This window comes from Monopterus albus, unplaced genomic scaffold, assembly GCF_001952655.1.
Source record: "Monopterus albus unplaced genomic scaffold, M_albus_1.0 scaffold98.1, whole genome shotgun sequence".
Lineage (NCBI taxonomy): Eukaryota > Metazoa > Chordata > Actinopteri > Synbranchiformes > Synbranchidae > Monopterus > Monopterus albus.
In genome coordinates this window covers 721,037-728,572 of record NW_018127978.1, presented here as the reverse complement: position 1 = coordinate 728,572, position 7,536 = coordinate 721,037, and positions in this window count along the sequence as shown.

Genomic DNA, 7,536 nt, shown 5'->3' with positions numbered 1-7,536 from the left:
ATCAGCACTGTTTTGTAGTTACTTGGACTGTCTCGTCTCTCAGAGTTAGCAATGGTAACAAGAACCAAAGACCAACAACACAGTCACAGCCAGGGTGGGGAGGGGCACTTTAAAACTTTATCCCAGTACAATTACTAATAACCTATTGAAAAATGTATTCGGTACTTAAAGTATCACAATATCAAGGTAATGTAACTAATATTTTCTGTTAATTTTGGATTATCTCAATACCAAATAGTCAGATAAAGACCAGATGACTTTGACTTAATGTAGGACTATTCTGTAAAACAGAACAATGTGGAAACCACAATGTCCCCTGCTCAGTGTATTTTTAAAGAAACGCTTGATTTCATTCAGCTAATTCAGGCAGTAGTCCATAAGTGATCACATATGACCACAGAGCACAGTTTACACAGCAAAAATAAAATCACCTTTTTTATCAGTAACTTTAATGGAATACAGTTACCTTTTTGGGTAATTGGAATCCTAATTCCGTTCCATGTGTTCTGGTGCTCCCCACGCCAGCTGGCCACTGTCACTGTAACCGATGGGACAACTCGAGTGTGTTTCTGCCTGATTGTGTTGCTTGTCTGCTTTCAGCTCTGGTGGCTATGCCCATGTTTGAGCCTCTGTTAGCTGCCGCGAAGTCTTCACCATCTCTCAACTGCAGCGTCAACGCAACATCTGCTGGTTTTTTGTACCAGTTGTCTCGGCAGCCCAGGTCATCCAGGTGTCACATATATTGGGAGAGTCCCAATGTGAGTCCCACAAAGACGTACACACACTGAGCCTCAAATATGTTTGTCTTCTTTAACACTTCATTAAAAATCCAATTAAACATTTATCACCAGAAAAATATCAAGTAGAGTCTCAGAGAAACTGATCCACCCTGTCACAGATTAATTGGCAGCTGTTGTTTAATAAAGAAACATCTGGAAGTGAATGACTATATGTACTAAGGACAGCACTGAAGGACTTTAGCAACACAGTTTCATTACTATGAAGAATTTTCATTACACATTGGCCATGTAGAGAGAAGTCCTCCTCAGGAAACATGGGAGGCTGTCTGTTTCCAACAAGCATCTCCACAGGCTGAGAACGGCGTCACTGTGCACAGAGTCACTGGTCTCTGGTCTGGTCTCACTGCGCCGCCAGCTTCTCACCCTCCAAATAAAATAAAGAAACAAAAAACAGAAAATCTTCTCCTTCACCTGTACTTTGCATGTCTGTTATTTCTCAGCACACCCTCATCGCAGACAGCTCCAACTTCCATCCAGGCTTTGCCTATAATGTGACCAACCAGTCCATCCTGATGAAGCACTGTGAGGAGCAGCTGTCCCACAAAGTGTCCTGTCCTCCTGGGGTAAAGACTATAGGCTCTATTTTTATTATAAAGCCTCTTCCGGCTCTTTTAAACCAGGAACTCACAAAGACAAAGTAGACCACTTAGATTTTATAAAAAATAACCGAGCTGGTTTGTTCAAAAGTTCACAGGTAAAATTAACATTACATGTCCAGATCTCTCCCACCACCAAACCTGCGCGCAGGCAGCATGGGAATGAAAGACCCTGAACCAAAGAACCTATACAATATTAATCACTTGGTTGGGATAGCCCATTCTACCCAGGCACGTCAAACCGTGACGTCACCTGATATGCCAGCTTGCAGCTGACCATAACAATAGTCAAAACATGATGAAAGTCAAGGTGCATGGCTGTTGATTAGTGGTGTGTATCTAAGAACAATTTGACATGACATTTCACATTAAGACAATATTATGATTAGCATTACAGTTAATAATAACAATCATCCCTGCCTGCAGCCTTTGTCTGATTTAATTAACCTTGGCCTAGATGCAGTCTGCAAGCACATCAGAATAACTAAGCATTTAACAGCCTGAGCTAGACATCCTGGCTCCACTAAACATTTCTAGACAACAAATCTCTAAATATCTATCTAACTAAGAAATTACCTATAACTAAGAAATTACCTAACAAGACGATAAAGACTGAGCCCAAATTAGTCACTGCCAAAAGGCCTGGCTGACTTCTACAGACCAATGAGTTTAGAATTTACACTGGCTTCTCTGAAACAACTGCTGTTATCTTTTGGATTGCCTGTAATATTTGTTGTAGTGTGCATGTAGTGTGTATGTAGTGCACTTGGTGTGGGTGTGTGGGAGGAGGGGTGCCAGACAAGAACATGCCCAGGCTTGTTCCCTTAGACTACACTTTGTAGATGTGAAACTTTAACTTTATCTTTAAGATCATAGAAAGACGATAAAACAAGTAAAATATGTGAAAAAATGAATAAATTAAGTAAATTTCCACCTGAAATCCAGACTGGTAGGCGTCTTAAAGCAGAAACTTCAGTAACCAGTAGGTGATTTGCTGTTTAATCATCCCAGGACTTGCTGTGATTACTCACACTTTGATGGCTTTGATTGATGAACATTAGCATTCATCTTGTGGATACAGTCATCATTTTCTAACGGCTGATGTGTATTTGTCCTCAGGTCAGCTGGGAAGAAACAACCTGCACGGGTGAGAGATTCCTGGAAACACATATTCACCACTGCATCTGCCAGACTCATTTTTATTCATTCCTCTCACATGTGGGGTTCTTGGTGTTTGTCAGATCTAAGCCTAACACCTAAAACATATCCGGTTCTCTTCAGTTAAACATCCATTATTTCACTGTTCACATCAGCTCATGCAGTTGTCAGAATACGTCAGACCCTGTTATGAGTTCCACTAGAAGGATTTCCAGCCCTGCACTCCACATTTTAGAAGTGCAATTTTAGAGTGAATCACTAGTACAGTAAAGTGTGTAAACTGGTTGGTTAGAGCAGCTAGTGACAAACACAACACAATGTCTGAACACGGAGGGCGCTGTACTGTGTGCACTGTCTGCTCAGGACGTGGAGTTTGTGCCCCTCGTCTGTTAGTGTTACACTGGAGTCACGGTGGTTCTGAGAGCATGTTTGTCTGGCAGACAGCTGAGTGTTTAGTCTGGACACCAACGAGGTCCCATCTGAGTTTCACTGCAGTCTGTCCACATTCACTGATTTGTTCACACAGTTTTTCTGTCTCACAGTGAACTGCAGCAGCCTCCTGGCCCCGGAGCATGTCCCAGCCACTGGTGAGTCATCACGCTTCCTGTTCATCACGTTCACCTCCAGCACCGTACCGTCACAGTGAGAGGGCCTGTAACAGGAGCTGCAGAGCAGGGCCACATCCTGCTTCCTGCTTGTGTCTTGCCACTTTCAGCAGGTTCTTCTTTAGGAACAAATGTGGGGTTTAGTGCTGGTTAGTTCTGTGTCTCTGCTTCTCTTTCCACTTTTAAATGCCAAGGTTCAGACTGTTACCACTGCACAGTTAAAGGGCCCAGGAATAGGTGAGCTCTGTGTTCAGGTTAAATGAGGTTTGCAGCATCATTCGGCCCCAGAGAGGGGTATCAGGCCAGGTGTCGTAAATCTTCAGGGCCGTATACCAAGCAACAGCATTTTCCAACCCTGACCCATCCACTGATTTCAGGCATCATTACATGGGCAAAATGAGGCCACACACTGTGCATATTCCCTAAATGTGCGTCATGCTCGAACAGTGCTGACACTTGCCTGTTGTCTTGGTCTTTCAGAAACTGGAAACTGGCGTCTAGACAAGCTGACCGCTGGTTTCATCGTTGCTGTAGCTGTCGCCATCATCCTGGTTCTGATCATCTGTTACTGCATCTGGAGACATAGGAGACGGCGATCTGTCACCCTGACAGCTTCATACAGTGTCGTGGATCAGCAGATCAAGACAGTGATCAACATGGTTTAACACAACAGTGGCTGAACAGGTGCTGGTCGTTTACATCGGTCCAGCCCACAGCAAACCGCTGATGATGATAGTGACTATAATATTTTATATATACCCACCTTCGCCCTTCACCCCCCAACCCCCTCCCCCCCGGGGACCCCGTTCAGGGACTAATAGATAGAAAATGAATGAATGAATGAAGTAAAGGTTCTATGTTCAATACATATCTGATATATCAACATTTGTTGACAAATACCAAACTAAAGTGCTGACAGAGCTGTAAACTCTGTTCAGACCTTCCTGATTGTCGGACCATGAGTCGTGGCTCAGGCCTGCAGAGTGTCACTGATCTTCTACTGTGGAAGTCGGGAGATGAGTTCATTCTAATCTGTAACAAATAAGAGCCACACGTTGCCATATTACCTGATAGTTTCTTTACTGTGCTCTTGTTGAACATCCATCCATCTTCATCCGCTTCATTCGAGACTGGGTTGGCAATAGCCCGAGCAGAGCCTCCCAGACTTCCCTCTCCCCACACACCTCCTCTAGCTCATCAGGAGGAACCCCAAGGTGTTCCCAGGCCAGCCAGGAGACATAGTCTCTCCAACGTGTCCTGGGTCTGCCCTGAGGCCTTCTCCTGGAGGGGGAGCATTTGTTTGCTTTATTCTCATTTGCTCTGTGTGCTTTATTTTGCTTTTATTTGCTTTATTTTAATGTATACAAGGCCGATAAGGTGGAGGGGAGAAAGTTGGCCCCAGCCTTATGTAAAGGGGATTTTCTTTTTTGATGTTATGAAAGAAGGGATGTCAATCTTGTAAACTAAAGGAGTCAGCCTGACTTGCCATGTGAAGTCTTTTTAACCCTGTAAAGCCCAACATATCAAAAAATAGCCAGAACATTCTAATTTTTTGGAACTGAGATGTTTATTAAACCTTTTAACAAAATCCACTGAAACAATAGTATATCCCCATTGTTTACTCTGAGTGGTTTTTAGCAGCAGAGAACTGGATTCTCACTTTCTGTCTTTCAGTTACTGACTCATCAGGAGCTTTTAGAAAACCCTGTCAAACATGATTATAACGATGATGAACTATTTTCCACAGTTTATCTCACTGAAACTGATGTGGGGGCGACTGGTTTAGTGGGTAGAGCAGACGTCTCCCAACCGGAGGGTCAGTGCTTTGAGTCTCGGTGCCTACAGTCCACATGTCGAAGTGTCCTTGGCCAAGACACTGAACCCCCAAGTTCCCCCCGATGGTTAGAGCCATTGGTGTGAGTTGGCACTGCAGATGGCTGACTCAGTTCTGTACCGGAGACAAATTCCTTGTGTGTAACATACTATTATTATGATTAAAACAGACACTGACTTGAGGCGTGTCTGTTTGTCGGATCCAAATTATGACTCGGATCCGACAATGTTTATCAGAGATAAGCATCTCTAATATTTGGGTGTGAGGAAAATCTGTGGCGTGATGTACATGCAAAGCAAGTATCTGTACACCTGAATCTGTACACCGTCTGTCCTTAGAGCCTCTAGCCAGATAAGGAACCCCTCTCCCCAAATGAGAGGAAACAAATCCCATGAAAGAGGAAGTAATTTGGCTCTGAAAGAAATCCTGTTTCAAATCCTGGTTCTGTGGGCATGAGTTCATCATTTAAACTGCTCAAAACAAAAGTCGACGTCATGATGTGAATTAATTAGGCTATGTTTAATAAATAATGTCTGTGCTTGCAACAATAAAACAAAGTTTATTCACTAAAGTTCAATGTTTATTTTTAGCAAATTAATTAAAACGACAAGTTCAAGAAACTGTGTTGTCACTTTGACCATCAGCCTAGATGGACCGGGAGCCATACTTTTCATTAAAAAAAAAGAGTATTTTTCTTGAATTCAGTCCCATTCACATTTACATTACTGTTACAAAGATTTGCCAAAGTCAGTGAAGTGAAATTCAGCATTTCCAGTGAAGTTTGGAACATTACAACAAAGCTGTACTGTGAATCTGAGCCATGTTGCTGATCAAGGGGTCATAGAGCAAGCAGGCACAACTGAATATAGATGCAAAATGATTTAAACAATGACCACAGATATGCAAAATGAATAATAGGATGCATCTTTGCATGTCTGTGCCCAGGAGCCTGTTCTGTCATAACACATGTACGTGTCCAACTCTGTTGGAATTAGGCCTCTCTCGTGGGAGAAGTGCTACAGAGCGACTGCAGAAGGCAAGTGAGTCACCACATAAGGCTTTGTTACCTTGACTATTCCACTTTTCCTGCAGTCTTGCCATGTTTATTTTTAGATCTGTCCCTTCCTGGGATTTCCAGCTTTCTGGGGGAGTCAGAAAGATACGTTCCACTGCATGAAAGCTGATTCTTACCAGATGTTAATAGCTAACACATGTACCCACTGCAGCTCCCAACTCTCTGTCCTTATAAAGTTGTCTGGACAAATGATATTTTTGGTTTTTGAGACCTGAAGTGAAAAAAGCAAACACATCCTCTGCAGCCAACACACCTCGGTAAATGAACCCTTTCCCCAGAGCAACATGACAGGATCAACCAACAGTTCTCACCTATGTGGGATGTGGGATGTGGGAAGGCAGTTTAGAAACAGAAATCTCCACCACAAAACCACCTTGCTTCCTCACATTTGCATAATATACAACTATTACTGATGATCCATTTCTAGATAACTGAATGAAGACATGTCTGTCAAAGAAAAAGGGAACCAATCTCTTTAACAACTTTTATTTACTCTATGAGCAGGGTAAAGGCTATAATACATATATAAATAGAGGATGCTAGTGACAGAAAAGGGATAAGTGGATCCTAGTGTTCTTCTTGTCACACATGACCATCAGCAAGACCCAACTCTTCATCAGGTGCCGAAGGTCTCTCCCTGTGAACACAGGAGAGGAACAATGACTCACTGAGGGTTGTTTTCATGGAGACAAACAGGTTCTTCATGACATCCTGAATGAGACCAGGGAGCATTTCCCCCAGTTTCGAAGGGAAACCACAAACTGGATGATTATACTGCTACAGCACAGTTCAATTCCTTCACAAAACATTTCTGTAAATATCTCAGTCCATGTGCTCACTAGGACTACAACTAATGCTTAGTTTGATTACTGATTATCCTGCACATGATTTTCTTATTTAATCAGTCAAAATATTATCTCCCAGTTTCTCCTGAAGTCCCAAGGTCACATCTTCAGTCAAAACCTAACAAATGCAGGTTCGAATCACAGTGCCTGCATGTCGACATGTTGAATTGTGGGCAAGACACTGAACTGGTGGTTAGAGCCATCAGTGTGAGATGGCGCCACAGATGGCTGCCTCTGTACTGTAAACAAATTCCTTGTGTGTAACATACTTGGCCAAACAAAGATGTTTATCCTAATTTCTAGGAGCATAATCCCCAGGACAGGATCTATAAAGACTTTCTCTGCGGTGAAACTGCTGATGCATCAGAGAAACACGACACTGCTGGTCTAAGATTTACTTTACAAGGTGACCATGGGCAGTGGTTAAACTGGGATTCATGAGGAAGGGGGGCCTTCGGGGGATGACACATGCAGTCTAGTGACCACATCTTAACATTCATAATATTATAAACACAGACCTATAATTTGCACGTTTTTGTTTTTTTCCAAATTGTGTGAAATGGCTAATAAAGATAGGTAATACAAGGTGAATTGGTTTAGTCTTGACTTCTGGTCGTGAGTGA